Below are 16,757 nucleotides of genomic sequence, written 5' to 3' on the forward strand. Positions count from 1 at the left end.
TTGTGCCACTCTGTGGTCTCCTCCTGATGCTGCTGCTGCTACCTCCAGACTCTGTCATTGTGGCCTACTCATGCTGCTGCCACCTCCAGACCCTGTCTCCCTCATGCTACTTCCACCTCACCACTAAGTCATAGGTCCACTCTGTCAACATTTCATGCTATTCTCACCCTTCACCACTTCATGACTGGTCCACTATTTTGGCTTTCGGTCTGGCTAACATCATCATTTATTTGACACTTCTGATCTGTCAGAAGGAAGGAAAAATGAGATGCACAACAGATCCTGTCTGTGTAGCAGCTTTAAGGCCTGTATGGTCCCATCATAATTGGCTTATGATTTGGTAGCAAAAAGAAGGAGTGGGTAGAAAACAGAAGACATGCAAATATTCTGTTCACGTGTCATCTCTATTTTGGATCCACTCCATTTTTTTTTGGGGCATTAGCAATACTGATGGATTACTGACCAAATGCTGACAGAGTGAAGGCGGATGCTCCACATACAGGATCCGTTTTTTGGGGGTTATTGTTCTGACGGATCAGAGGAAGGGCAAAATAATCAGTGACGTCAACACAAACTTACTGCTGACACCCTCTCCACTCTGTCCGGGGGGCTCTACTTTTATAAGCTTTTAATAGAACAGTTTCTGTAGACATCTATGTGGAATCAGCTGACGACGGTGTAAAAGGAGTGTGCTTCTTCTTGACACTAACATTGGCCTGTAAGACTGAGTTATTTGGTCAGTTTTGGCCCCATAACTGTCCAAATAAGTGAAGTGTGCAGTGATTCTAAGAGGGAAGCTTGTCATCTACATGTCATACGGACTCACAGTATTGTTTCACTACCACAGCAGACTCCCTATGTGTGTTACTGCAAGGCACAGTGTTCTACACCACTTTAAAGGCTCTCTGCAGCCAGGAAATAGCAGTTTTTTAATGTGATTCGCTACAAATAGATTTGTATCAAGCCAAATTTTTTGCACACCAGCCAAATTGAATTTGAGAAATACGCTCATCTCTAATGGCAAGCATGAAATAATATTTGTGAATATGATACACAATATATACTGATAACACAGGCTGAATGAAACCTTTGTATTAATTGTAATATTGTATATTCACCAGAGAGGGAGCCACTGTTCTCATTTCTATGTAATTGTTATTGGTTGTTGTTGAGGTATCTGTCTGAGTGTAGCGCATGACTGACGGCTCCCACATTACACCTTCTAGCCTTGCATCATTACGCTTTGCTCCGCATGTTATGTGACACATGTCTCGGCCTTGAAGTGATGTCAGGTGGGATTACATTCCTCATGTTGCCGCTGATACACTAATAATCAATAGGGTCATTCTTGTGATTGGTGTTAGTGGATTTATTGGGCATGATTCACAGTGAAGATGTTACTCCCAGACGAAGGTATCCAGAAAGGTGCATTGGGGTTGCATCCACTATTGACCACACTTACATATGGGTGAATTTCAAATATTCGTACCAACTTTTTTACTTCATGTTTGGACATTCCGTCTGATTTGGACGCAGTTACACTGGCTACTTTCACACTCGCGGCATGGACCTCAGGCAGGCTATCCCGTCGTGTGAACAGCCAGTCAAATCCGTCCTGCCGCTAGTAAACGTGTGCCGCCCCCCCGTACTGCCGCTCCTTCCCCATTGACTATAATGGGGCAGGACAGAGTTCCGACGGAGGCATGACAGCGCACGCCGAGAGGCTGCCGGAATAAATGTCGTACATGTCGTAGTTTTATTCCGGCAGCATGTCACCGTGCGCTGCAGTGCCTCCGCTGGAACTCCGCCCCCACCCCCATTATAGTCAATGGGGACTGAGTGGCAGTCCGGGTGCAGACGTTCACTAACGGCAGGACGGATCCGACGGGCTGTTCCCCCGACGGAACAGCCAGCCGGAGGTCCGTGCCACCAGTGTGAAAGTAGCCTTACAGGACATTGCCCAGTGGATGTAGTTCAGAGATTATTTATTCCTGTTCATTCCCATTTGTAATGACGTGGTCTTTGGATGGCATTTTTTTGCAACCTCTCCTTGCATCATGTGATTTTAAACAAGACTTTTTATGTATTCATAATAAAGCTTCATTATATTTTATGGGTACATTGTGGTCTAATTTTTCTGTGTTGTTTGTACACGAATATAACAATGCAGTATTTGCAGTAAATAGGGATGAGCGAACTCGAACTGTATAGTTCGGGTTCGTACCGAATTTTGGGGTGTCCGTGACACGGACCCGAACCCGGATGTTTTCGTAAAAGTCCGGGTTCGGGTTCGGTGTTCGTCGCTTTCTTGGCGCTTTTGTGACGCTTTCTTGGCGCTTTTTGAAAGGCTGCAAAGCAGCCAATCAACAAGCGTCATACTACTTGCCCCAAGAGGCCATCACAGCCATGCCTACTATTGGCATGGCTGTGATTGGCCAGAGCACCATGTGACCCAGCCTCTATTTAAGCTGGAGTCACATAGCGCCGGCCGTCACTCTGCTCTGATTAGCGTAGGGAGAGGTTGCGGCTGCGACAGTAGGGCGAGATTAGGCAGATTAACTCCTCCAAAGGACTTGATTATTGATCGATCTGCAGCTGTGGGTCATGGAGCTGCTGATACTCAATTGCTCACTGTTTTTAGGCTGCCCAGACCGTTTGTCAGTCACATTTTTCTGGGGTGATCGGTGGCCATTTTGTGTCTTGTGGTGAGCCAGCACAAGCTGCGACCAAGTGCATTTAACCCTCAATGGTGTGGTTGTTTTTTGGCTAAAGCCTACAGCAGGGTGAAGCTGTCACACCAAGTGCATTTAACCAGCAATAGTCTGTTTATTTTTTGGCCATATACTACATCAGGGGCAAGCTGCGCCTGTCACCAAGTGCATTTAACCCTCAATGGTGTGGTTGTTTTTTGGCTAAAGCCTACATCAGGGTGAAGCTGTCACACCAAGTGCATTTAACCAGCAATAGTCTGTTTATTTTTTGTCCATATACTACATCAGGGGCAAGCTGCGCCCGTCACCAAGTGCATTTAACCCTCAGTAGTGTGGTTGGTCAAGCTATCACACCAAGTGCATTTAACCAGCAATAGTCTGTTCATTTTTTGGCCATATACTAAATCAGGGGCAAGCTGCGCCCGTCACCAAGTGCATTTAACCAGCAATAGTCTGTTCATTTTTTGGCCATGTACTACATCAGGGGCAAGCTGCGCCCGTCACCAAGTGCATTTAACCCTCAGTAGTGTGGTTCGTCAAGCTGTGACACCAAGTGCATTTAACCAGCAATAGTCTGTTCATTTTTTGGCCATATACTACATCAGGGGCAAGCTGCGCCTGTCACCAAGTGCATTTAACCCTCAGTAGTGTGGTTGGTCAAGCTATCACACCAAGTGCATTTAACCAGAAATAGTCTGTTCATTTTTTGGCCATATACTAAATCAGGGGCAAGCTGCGCCCGTCACCAAGTGCATTTAACCAGCAATATTCTGTTCATTTTTTGGCCATATACTACATCAGGGGCAAGCTGCGCCCGTCACCAAGTGCATTTAACCCTCAGTAGTGTGGTTGGTCAAGCTATCACACCAAGTGCATTTAACCAGCAATAGTCTGTTCATTTTTTGGCCATATACTACATCAGGGGCAAGCTGCGCCCGTCACCAAGTGCATTTAACCCTCAGTAGTGTGGTTGGTCAAGCTATCACACCAAGTGTATTTAACCAGCAATAGTCTGTTCATTTTTTGGCCATATACTAAATCAGGGGCAAGCTGCGCCTGTCACCAAGTGCATTTAACCAGCAATAGTCTGTTCATTTTTTGGCCATATACTACATCAGGGGCAAGCTGCGCCCGTCACCAAGTGCATTTAACCCTCAGTAGTGTGGTTGGTCAAGCTGTGACACCAAGTGCGATTAACCAGCAATAGTCTGTTCATTTTTTGGCCATATACTACATCAGGGGCAAGCTGCGCCCGTCACCAAGTGCATTTAACCCTCAGTAGTGTGGTTGGTCAAGCTATCACACCAAGTGCATTTAACCAGCAATAGTCTGTTCATTTTTTGGCCATATACTAAATCAGGGGCAAGCTGCGCCCGTCACCAAGTGCATTTAACCAGCAATAGTCTGTTCATTTTTTGGCCATATACTACATCAGGGGCAAGCTGCGCCCGTCACCAAGTGCATTTAACCCACAGTAGTGTGGTTCGTCAAGCTGTGACACCAAGTGCATTTAACCAGCAATAGTCTGTTCATTTTTTGGCCATATACTACATCAGGGGCAAGCTGCGCCCGTCACCAAGTGCATTTAACCAGCAATAGTGTGGTAATTTTTTGGCCATATCCCAGTCTAATTCTGTCACTAAATCCATACCGGTCACCCAGCGCCTAAATACTAGGCCTCAAATTTATATCCCGCTAAATCTGTCGTTACCGCTGTACTGTTGTGGCTGGGCAAGTTATTTAGTGTCCGTCAAAGCACATTTTTTGTTCTGGGTTGAAATACAATTCCCAATTTAGCAATTTCATAATTTAATGGTTTCTGCTATATCAGAGCTATTTGAAATCTATCCCTAAAAGGGTATATAATATTCAAGGTGCACATAGGGTCATTCAGAATAACTTCACACACACGCTACTGTGCATTTCCAAGTCTAATTCTGTCACTAAATCCATACCGGTCACCCAGCGCCTAAATACTAGGCCTCAAATTTATATCCCACTAAATCTCTCGTTACCGCTGTCCTGTTGTGGCTGGGAAAGTTATTTAGTGTCCGTCAAAGCACATTTTTTGTTCTGGGTTGAAATACAATTCCCAATTTAGCAATTTCATAATTTAGTGGTTTCTGCTATATCAGAGCTATTTGAAATCTATCTCTAAAAGGGTATATAATATTCAAGGTGCACATAGGGTCATTCAGAATAACTTCACACACACGCTACTGTGCATTTCCAAGTCTAATTCTGTCACTAAATCCATACCGGTCACCCAGCGCCTAAATACTAGGCCTCAAATTTATATCCCACTAAATCTCTCGTTACCGCTGTCCTGTTGTGGCTGGGAAAGTTATTTAGTGTCCGTCAAAGCACATTTTTTGTTCTGGGTTGAAATACAATTCCCAATTTAGCAATTTCATAATTTAGTGGTTTCTGCTGTATCAGAGCTATTTGAAATCTATCCCTAAAAGGGTATATAATATTCAAGGTGCACATAGGGTCATTCAGAATAACTTCACACACACGCTACTCTGCATTTCCAAGTCCAATTCTGTTAGTAAATCCATACCGGTCACCCAGCGCCTAAATACTAGGCCTCAAATTTATATCCCGCTGAATTTGAATACAATACATTGGGCCAAATAATATTTTTGTTGTTGTGGTGAACCATAACAATGAGGAAAACATCTAGTAAGGGACGCGGACGTGGACATGGTCGTGGTGGTGTTAGTGGACCCTCTGGTGCTGGGAGAGGACGTGGCCGTTCTGCCACATCCACACGTCCTAGTGTACCAACTACCTCAGGTCCCAGTAGCCGCCAGAATTTACAGCGATATATGGTGGGGCCCAATGCCGTTCTAAGGATGGTAAGGCCTGAGCAGGTACAGGCATTAGTCAATTGGGTGGCCGACAGTGGATCCAGCACGTTCACATTATCTCCCACCCAGTCTTCTGCAGAAAGCGCACAGATGGCGTCTGAAAACCAACCCCATCAGTCTGTCACATCACCCCCATGCATACCAGAGAAACTGTCTCAGCCTCAAGTTATGCAGCAGTCTCTTATGCTGTTTGAAGACTCCGCTGGCAGGGTTTCCCAAGGGCATCCACCTAGCCCTTCCCCAGTGGTGAAAGACATAGAATGCACTGACGCACAACCACTTATGTTTCCTGATGATGAGGACATGGGAATACCACCTCAGCATGTCTCTGATGATGACGAAACACAGGTGCCAACTGCTGCGTCTTTCTGCAGTGTGCAGACTGAACAGGAGGTCAGGGATCAAGACTGGGTGGAAGACGATGCAGGGGACGATGAGGTCCTAGACCCCACATGGAATGAAGGTCGTGCCACTGACTTTCACAGTTCGGAGGAAGAGGCAGTGGTGAGACCGAGCCAACAGCGTAGCAAAAGAGGGAGCAGTGGGCAAAAGCAGAACACCCGCCGCCAAGAGACTCCGCCTGCTACTGACCGCCGCCATCTGGGACCGAGCACCCCAAAGGCAGCTTCAAGGAGTTCCCTGGCATGGCACTTCTTCAAACAATGTGCTGACGACAAGACCCGAGTGGTTTGCACGCTGTGCCATCAGAGCCTGAAGCGAGGCATTAACGTTCTGAACCTGAGCACAACCTGCATGACCAGGCACCTGCATGCAAAGCATGAACTGCAGTGGAGTAAACACCTTAAAACCAAGGAAGTCACTCAGGCTCCCCCTGCTACCTCTTCTGCTGCTGCCGCCTCGGCCTCTTCTGCTGCTGCCGCCTCGGCCTCTTCCTCCGCCTCTGGAGGAACGTTGGCACCTGCCGCCCAGCAAACAGGGGATGTACCACCAACACCACCACCACCACCTCCGTCACCAAGCGTCTCAACCATGTCACACGGCAGCGTTCAGCTCTCCATCTCACAAACATTTGAGAGAAAGCGTAAATTCCCACCTAGCCACCCTCGATCCCTGGCCCTGAATGCCAGCATTTCTAAACTACTGGCCTATGAAATGCTGTCATTTAGGCTGGTGGACACAGACAGCTTCAAACAGCTCATGTCGCTTGCTGTCCCACAGTATGTTGTTCCCAGCCGCCACTACTTCTCCAAGAGAGCCGTGCCTTCCCTGCACAACCAAGTATCCGATAAAATCAAGTGTGCACTGCGCAACGCCATCTGTAGCAAGGTCCACCTAACCACAGATACGTGGACCAGTAAGCACGGCCAGGGACGCTATATCTCCCTAACTGCACACTGGGTAAATGTAGTGGCAGCTGGGCCCCAGGCGGAGAGCTGTTTGGCGCACGTCCTTCCGCCGCCAAGGATCGCAGGGCAACATTCTTTGCCTCCTGTTGCCACCTCCTCCTTCTCGGCTTCCTCCTCCTCTTCTTCCACCTGCTCATCCAGTCAGCCACACACCTTCACCACCAACTTCAGCACTGCCCGGGGTAAACGTCAGCAGGCCATTCTGAAACTCATATGTTTGGGGGACAGGCCCCACACCGCACAGGAGTTGTGGCGGGGTATAGAACAACAGACCGACGAGTGGTTGCTGCCGGTGAGCCTAAAGCCCGGCCTGGTGGTGTGTGATAATGGGCGAAATCTCGTTGCAGCTCTGGGACTAGCCAATTTGACGCACATCCCTTGCTTGGCGCATGTGCTGAATTTGGTGGTGCAGAAGTTCATACACAACTACCCCGACATGTTAGAGCTGCTGCATAAAGTGCGGGCCGTCTGTTCGCGCTTCCGGCGTTCACATCCTGCTGCTGCTCGCCTGTCTGCGCTACAGCGTAACTTCGGCCTTCCCGCTCACCGCCTCATATGTGACGTGCCCACCAGGTGGAACTCCACCTTGCACATGCTGGACAGACCGTGCGAGCAGCAGCAGGCCATAGTGGAGTTTCAGCTGCAGCACGCACGGGTCAGTCGCACTACAGAACAGCACCACTTCACCACCAATGACTGGGCCTCCATGCGAGACCTGTGTGCCCTGTTGCGCTGTTTCGAGTACTCCACCAACATGGCCAGTGGCGATGACGCCATTATCAGCGTTACAATACCACTTCTATGTCTCCTTGAGAAAACACTTAGGGCGATGATGGAAGAGGAGGTGGCCCAGGAGGAGGAGGAGGAGGAGGAGGAAGAGGGGTCATTTTTAGCACTTTCAGGCCAGTCTCTTCGAAGTGACTCAGAGGGAGGTTTTTGGCAACAGCAGAGGCCAGGTACAAATATGGCCAGCCAGGGCCCACTACTGGAGGACGAGGAGGACGAAGATGAGGAGGAGGTGGAGGAGGATGAGGATGAAGCATGGTCACAGCGGGGTGGCACCCAACGCAGCTCGGGTCCATCACTGGTGCGTGGCTGGGGGGAAAGGCAGGACGATGACGATACGCCTCCCACAGAGGACAGCTTGTCCTTACCCCTGGGCAGCCTGGCACACATGAGCGACTACATGCTGCAGTGCCTGCGCAACGACAGCAGAGTTGCCCACATTTTAACCTGTGCGGACTACTGGGTTGCCACCCTGCTGGATCCACGCTACAAAGACAATGTGCCCACCTTACTTCCTGCACTGGAGCGTGATAGGAAGATGCGCGAGTACAAGCGCACGTTGGTAGACGCGCTACTGAGAGCATTCCCAAATGTCACAGGGGAACAAGTGGAAGCCCAAGGCCAAGGCAGAGGAGGAGCAAGAGGTCGCCAAGGCAGCTGTGTCATTGCCAGCTCCTCTGAGGGCAGGGTTAACATGGCAGAGATGTGGAAAACTTTTGTCAACACGCCACAGCTAACTGCACCACCACCTGATACGCAACGTGTTAGCAGGAGGCAACATTTCACTAACATGGTGGAACAGTACATGTGCACACCCCTCCACGTACTGACTGATGGTTCGGCTCCATTCAACTTCTGGGTCTCTAAATTGTCCACGTGGCCAGAGCTAGCCTTTTATGCCTTGGAGGTGCTGGCCTGCCCGGCGGCCAGCGTTTTGTCTGAACGTGTATTCAGCACGGCAGGGGGCGTCATTACAGACAAACGCAGCCGCCTGTCTACAGCCAATGTGGACAAGCTGACGTTCATAAAAATGAACCAGGCATGGATCCCACAGGATCTGTCCGTCCCTTGTCCAGATTAGACATTAACTACCTCCCCTTAACCATATATTATTGGACTCCAGGGCACTTCCTCATTCAATCCTATTTTTATTTTCATTTTACCATTATATTGCGAGGCTACCCAAAGTTGAATGAACCTCTCCTCTGTCTGGGTGCCGGGGCCTAAATATATGCCAATGGACTGTTCCAATGTTGGGTGACGTGAAGCCTGATTCTCTGCTATGACATGCAGACTGATTCTCTGCTGACATGAAGCCAGATCCTCTGTTACGGGACCTCTCTCCTCTGCCTGGGTGCTGGGCCTAAATTTATGAAAATGGACTCTTACAGTGGTGGGTGACGTGAAGCCTGATTCTCTGCTATGATATGAAGACTGATTCTCTGCTGACATGAAGCCAGATTGTCTGTTACGGGACCTCTCTCCTCTGCCTGGGTGCTGGGCCTAAATATATGCCAATGGACTGTTGCAGTGGTGGCTGACGTGAAGCCTGATTCTCTGCTATGACATGAAGACTGATTCTCTGCTGACATGAAGCCAGATTGTCTGTTACGGGACCTCTCTCCTCTGCCTGGGTGCTGGGCCTAAATATATGCCAATGGACTGTTGCAGTGGTGGCTGACGTGAAGCCTGATTCTCTGCTATGACATGAAGACTGATTCTCTGCTGACATGAAGCCAGATTGTCTGTTACGGGACCTCTCTCCTCTGCCTGGGTGCTGGGCCTAAATATATGCCAATGGACTGTTGCAGTGGTGGCTGACGTGAAGCCTCATTCTCTGCTATGACATGCAGACTAATTCTCTGCTGACATGAAGCCAGATTGTCTGTTACGGGACCTCTCTCCTCTGCCTGGGTGCTGGGCCTAAATATATGCCAATGGACTGTTGCAGTGGTGGCTGACGTGAAGCCTCATTCTCTGCTATGACATGCAGACTGATTCTCTGCTGACATGAAGCCAGATTGTCTGTTACGGGACCTCTCTCCTCTGCCTGGGTGCTGGGCCTAAATTATATGACAATGGACTGTTGCAGTGGTGGCTGACGTGAAGCCTGATTCTCTGCTATGACATGAAGACTGATTCTCTGCTGACATGAAGCCAGATTGTCTGTTACGGGACCTCTCTCCTCTGCCTGGGTGCTGGGCCTAAATATATGCCAATGGACTGTTGCAGTGGTGGCTGACGTGAAGCCTCATTCTCTGCTATGACATGCAGACTAATTCTCTGCTGACATGAAGCCAGATTGCTCTGTTACGGGACCTCTCTCCTCTGCCTGGGTGCTGGGCCTAAATTTATGACAATGGACTGTTGCAGTGGTGGGTGACGTGAAGCCTGATTCTCTGCTATGACATGCAGACTGATTCTGCTGACATGAAGCCAGATTGTCTGTTACGGGACCTCTCTCCTCTGCCTGGGTGCTGGGCCTAAATATATGCCAATGGACTGTTGCAGTGGTGGCTGACGTGAAGCCTCATTCTCTGCTATGACATGCAGACTAATTCTCTGCTGACATGAAGCCAGATCCTCTGTTACGGGACCTCTCTCCTCTGCCTGGGTGCTGGGCCTAAATTTATGAAAATGGACTCTTACAGTGGTGGGTGACGTGAAGCCTGATTCTCTGCTATGATATGAAGACTGATTCTCTGCTGACATGAAGCCAGATTGTCTGTTACGGGACCTCTCTCCTCTGCCTGGGTACTGGGCCTAAATATATGCCAATGGATTGTTGCAGTGGTGGCTGACGTGAAGCCTCATTCTCTGCTATGACATGCAGACTAATTCTCTGCTGACATGAAGCCAGATCCTCTGTTACTTGACCTCTCTCCTCTGCCTGGGTGCTGGGCCTAAATTTATGAAAATGGACTCTTACAGTGGTGGGTGATGTGAAGCCTGATTCTCTGCTATGACATGAAGACTGATTCTCTGCTGACATGAAGCCAGATTGTCTGTTACGGGACCTCTCTCCTCTGCCTGGGTGCTGGGCCTAAATATATGCCAATGGACTGTTGCAGTGGTGGCTGACGTGAAGCCTCATTCTCTGCTATGACATGCAGACTAATTCTCTGCTGACATGAAGCCAGATTGTCTGTTACGGGACCTCTCTCCTCTGCCTGGGTGCTGGGCCTAAATTTATGACAATGGACTGTTGCAGTGGTGGGTGACGTGAAGCCTCATTCTCTGCTATGACATGCAGACTGATTCTCTGCTGACATGAAGCCAGATTGTCTTTTACGGGACCTCTCTCCTCTGCCTGGGTGCTGGGCCTAAATATATGTCAATGGACTGTTGCAGTGGTGGCTGACGTGAAGCCTCATTCTCTGCTATGACATGCAGACTAATTCTCTGCTGACATGAAGCCAGATCCTCTGTTACGGGACCTCTCTCCTCTGCCTGGGTGCTGGGCCTAAATTTATGAAAATGGACTCTTACAGTGGTGGGTGACGTGAAGCCTGATTCTCTGCTATGACATGAAGACTGATTCTCTGCTGACATGAAGCCAGATTGTCTGTTACGGGACCTCTCTCCTCTGCCTGGGTGCTGGGTCTAAATATATGCCAATGGACTGTTGCAGTGGTGGCTGACGTGAAGCCTCATTCTCTGCTATGACATGCAGACTAATTCTCTGCTGACATGAAGCCAGATTGTCTGTTACGGGACCTCTCTCCTCTGCCTGGGTGCTGGGCCTAAATTTATAACAATGGACTGTTGCAGTGGTGGGTGACGTGAAGCCTCATTCTCTGCTATGACATGCAGACTGATTCTCTGCTGACATGAAGCCAGATTGTCTTTTACGGGACCTCTCTCCTCTGCCTGGGTGCTGGGCCTAAATATATGTCAATGGACTGTTGCAGTGGTGGCTGACGTGAAGCCTCATTCTCTGCTATGACATGCAGACTAATTCTCTGCTGACATGAAGCCAGATCCTCTGTTACGGGACCTCTCTCCTCTGCCTGGGTGCTGGGCCTAAATTTATGAAAATGGACTCTTACAGTGGTGGGTGACGTGAAGCCTGATTCTCTGCTATGACATGAAGACTGATTCTCTGCTGACATGAAGCCAGATTGTCTGTTACGGGACCTCTCTCCTCTGCCTGGGTGCTGGGTCTAAATATATGCCAATGGACTGTTGCAGTGGTGGCTGACGTGAAGCCTCATTCTCTGCTATGACATGCAGACTAATTCTCTGCTGACATGAAGCCAGATTCTCTGTTACGGGACCTCTCTCCTCTGCCTGGGTTCCGGGGCCTAAATATCTGAGAATGGACTGTTCCAGTGGTGGGTGACTGGAAGCCAGATTCTCTGCTATGGGACCTCTCTCCAATTGATTTTGGTTAATTTTTATTTATTTAATTTTTATTTTAATTAATTTCCCTATCCACATTTGTTTGCAGGGGATTTACCTACATGTTGCTGCCTTTTGCAGCCCTCTAGCCCTTTCCTGGGCTGTTTTACAGCCTTTTTAGTGCCGAAAAGTTTGGGTCCCCATTGACTTCAATGGGGTTCGGGTTCGGGACGAAGTTCGGATCGGGTTCGGATCCCGAACCCGAACATTTTCGGGAAGTTCGGCCGAACTTCTCGAACCCGAACATCCAGGTGTTCTCTCAACTCTAGCAGTAAATTGTCTTGCAGCTAGGTGTCTAATGTCGCTGGTTCAAAAGTTACATTTTTGTACTAAAAATGTCTGAAACACATGGTTTGATGCAGAAATATGTCTACTAATATGAATATAGCAATGTAGTGTTTTTGAGAAATTGTCTTTCAACTAGGCTTGTATTATCACTGGTATCAAAAATTACTGGGGGATGCAGTAATGCATCCCCCAACATGAATCTAAGAATGCAGTGTTAGCAGCAAATTATCTTTCAACTAGGTGTGTCATATCACTAGTCCAACAATTACAGTTTTGTAATAATATGCCTGAAACACTGCAGTCTGATGCAGTAATCAGCTAACACAAATATAACCATGCAGTATTTGCGAAGAAATGTCTTGGAGCTATAGTTTACTATCACAAGTTCAACAATTACATTTTTTAAATAAAAATGTCTGAAACACATGGTGTTGGTAATGCATCCACCAATACCAATATAACAATGCAGTGTTTATGGGGAATTGCCCTTCAACTAGGAGTGTAATATCACTGGTTCAACAATTACATTTTTGTACAAAAAATTTCTGAAACACATGGACTGATGAAGTAATGCATTTGCCAATACAAATATAACAATACAGTGTTTGTGACGAATTGTCTTTCAACTAAGCATGTATTATCCCTGGTTTAACAATTAAACTTTTGCACGAAAATGTCAGAAATACACAGTATGATGCAGTAACGCATCTGCTAACAAGAATATCACAATGCAGTGTTTGTGAGAAATTGTCTTTTCAACTAGGTGTGTAATATCACTGGTTCAACAATGAAATTTTTATAATAAAATGTCTGAAACACAGTCTAACATGAATGTAACAATGAATTATTTGCGGTGAAATGTCTTTGAACTATAGTTTACTATCACATTGATTCAACAGTGACATTGATTCAGACTCATGCATGCGCTGCAGGAAGTGTCAGCCACATGGGACTGTCCGGCATCTCAAATAACCCCATTAATGACATTCACAGGGATCTCTCTCCACACATTACAATGTAACACATATATGAAAACATAATGGGGGTCATTCACAAAAATATATATACCACTTTTTGGTGTATATCTGTCGCAGATTGAAAGGTTATTTGCTCCGCAATCTGCAACTTTTCCCTGCTCACGCCAAGTCTGAAAAAGGGAGCTGGTGTTGCATGGGTGGTAAGGGGGTAGGCTATCAGGCCCAAATCATTTATCATTTTCTACACCTGTTTTATAGGGAGCAAGCATAGATTTAGACAGGCGATGGATACGACTAAGTTATGTAGAGGCTGACATCTCTACATAAATTCAGCACATTCAACTGCCAGCTGAAAGTGTATTCACACCGGCGTCTAAAACACCGGTCTTAATAAACGACCCCAATATGATTCTGTGCTTATAGGGAAATATTATAGCCACAATACTCGGACCGCCCCAGTTCTACTGACACGAACATAGTTCACCAAAATATCAAAATTGATTATTTATTCTGGGCCAAGGGCATTGCTGGAGTCTCAATTTTTTTTTACAAAATTCTCGAACAAAGTGCCCTACCACCACTTAAGACATTTTGCTTGTCCTAAGGACATTAAATTCAGTGCTACCAAACATAGAGGACTATGCAACACCACATACGTTTTAGATCCGTTGCCTCATAGGTGTCATCTCCTCTGATTACCTCTGATTAGTGTTGATCGAGCACCAAAGTGCTCGGGTGCTCGAGTAGAACACTTTGGGATGCTCGGGTGCTCGGCAGAGCACCCGAGCACAATGGAAGTCAGTGGGAGAACTTAAGCATTAAACCAGGCACCCCCTGCTCTAAAGAGGGGAGGGTGTCTGGTTCATAGGAAAAGGTCAGAAATTGAGGGAAACACCACTGAAATGGTTTGGGAACAGCATGGGGAGGATGTCTGGATGCATCTTGGACTCCCAGGTCATTGCTGGGAACAATGTTGTCCGAGTAGTACGCCACTTTTACAGACTGACAATAATACGCACAAAACTGACGATAAAATCGATTTTAGAGGAAAAAATGTTAGGAAACATTCTTTCCTGTATATTTACTTGTATATAAAGTGCTGCCAAAAATTACAAGGAAGAGGCGCTCCGATACAACCTGTATATCACATAAAGGAGGACCTCATTCACATTGTGTTACAATTGTTCAGGTAGTGGGACTCCTACACTCATAAAGCCTATGCACTAAGTGAAAGGGCTGTCAAAAATCACAAGGAACCGGCACTCCAATACACCCTTTATTACACATAATGGAGGGCATCACACACACCCTTGAAAAATGATGATTGATAGCCTGCTGGTGACCCTCAAAAACATTAGGAGCAAGGGCCTGCTGGTGACTCTATAAAACATTAGGGGTGAGGGCCTCTGATGATCTGACCATCTAAAATTTTAGGGATGAGGGTCTGCTGCTAATCTGACCATCTATTACATTAGGGGTGAGGGTCTGCTGCTGATCTGACCTTCTAAAACATTAGGGGTGAGAGTTTGTTGCTCAGCTGACCATCTAAAACATTAGGGGTGAGGGCCACTGCTGATCTGACCATCTAAAATTTTAGGGGTGAGGGTCTGCTGCTGAGATGACCATTTAAAAAAATAGGGGTGAGGCTCTGCTTGCTGATATGACCTAAAACATTAGGGGGGGGGGGTCTGCTGCTGAGCTGACCTTCTAAAACATTAGGGGTGAGGGTCTGCTGCTGAGCTGACCATCTAAAACATTAGGGGTGAGGGCCTGTTGCTTATCTGACCATCTAAAAAATTAGGGGTGAGGTTCTGCTGCTGAGCTGACCATCTAAAACATTAGCGGTGAGGGTCTGCTGCTGATCTGACCTTCTAAAACATTATGGGCGAGGGCATGCTGGTGATCTTCTAAAACATTAGGGGTGAGGGTCTGCTGCTGAGCTGACCCTCAAAAACATTAGGAGCGAGGGAAGCCTAATAAGCATGTTGATATGATGGAGGAGGAGGACGACAAAAAAAGAAAGATTGAACCATATACTAGAAAGGTGACGACCATGTTGCTGCATGTATTCCGCTACTGCCCTCTGCTGCTCACAAAGCCTGGCCAACATGTGGAACGTGGAGGAGTTCCAGCGCGTGCTCATATCGCACAACAGTCGGCGAGCTGGCAATTGCAAGCGCTGCTGCAGAGTTGCCAGACCGGCGGAGGTGGAGGAGAAGGGGGGGGGGGGTTGCAGCCACTAATGTAGGTGATGGCGGAAATCCTGATGGAAGTAGGGCCCGCAATCCATGGCGTTGGTAGCGCCTGTGCCATCCCAGGGTATGACCCGGCCTCCACAACATTTACCCAGTGTGCCGTCAGGGAAATATAGCATCCCTGGCCACAAGCACTTGTCCATGTGTCAGTCATTAAGTAGACCTTCCCAATAACCTCTTGAGAAACTAATTGCGGTTGACTTATTGGCATCTGTGTCTCATCATCATCATCCACCTCGTGAAACACTAATTGCCGTTCCCCACCATCATCTTTTTCTGACTGTGGATGCTTAAGAGGAATTGGGATGAAAAGAGCTCCTCGGAATATCCGAGTGTGGGATCACTTGTTTACCAAGACTCTCCATGGTGGGAGGAAGGAGAATCAGGGTGAGGATTCTGTTGACCAGACTCTTGGCTACTGAGACTGGACTTTGTGGAAAACTGGTTGGTGCTTTACCGACTGGAAGCATTATCTGCTGCAATCCAACTAACCACCTAGTCGCACTGGTGTGATGTCGAGAGTGGTGTCCTGCGCGGCCCTGCAAACTGGGACATGAAGCTAGGTATCGTGGATGAGTGTGTTTCTTGTGCTCTGGCAGCACGCACAGTTTGACCGCGCACAGGGCCACGGCCTCTGCGTGCACCGTCAGCAGCAAGGTCACTTCCCCGTCCCTTACTGCTTGCCTTCAGCATATAAAAAATGGTATATATGCTTGCAAGTAAGTCACACGTACAGTAGTGCAGGTTTTGTAAGTGTATGCGCAAAAAAATTTGACTCAATGTCATTGATATTTAGGATGGGCTAACGTTATACAGGAGATGTAGCGCAGGTAATGTTGCTGTCACAAGTTGCGAAAAAATTACACTTAATGTCACAGATATTTTGGATGCGCTAATGTTATGCTAGAGATGTAGCGCAGGTAATGTCGCTGTCACCAGCGGCCAAACAATTGCGCTGAATTTCACAGCGCAAATTTAACACAACAGATGTAGCAGAGGTTGTGTCACTGTCAGCAGCGGCCAAACAATTGCATGCAATTTAGCGTAGGTTGCGTTAATATTATATATGGCAGCCAGATAAAACAAAAGGCCTTAAAAG

Source organism: Bufo gargarizans, chromosome 3 (genome assembly GCF_014858855.1).
Source record: "Bufo gargarizans isolate SCDJY-AF-19 chromosome 3, ASM1485885v1, whole genome shotgun sequence".
Lineage (NCBI taxonomy): Eukaryota > Metazoa > Chordata > Amphibia > Anura > Bufonidae > Bufo > Bufo gargarizans.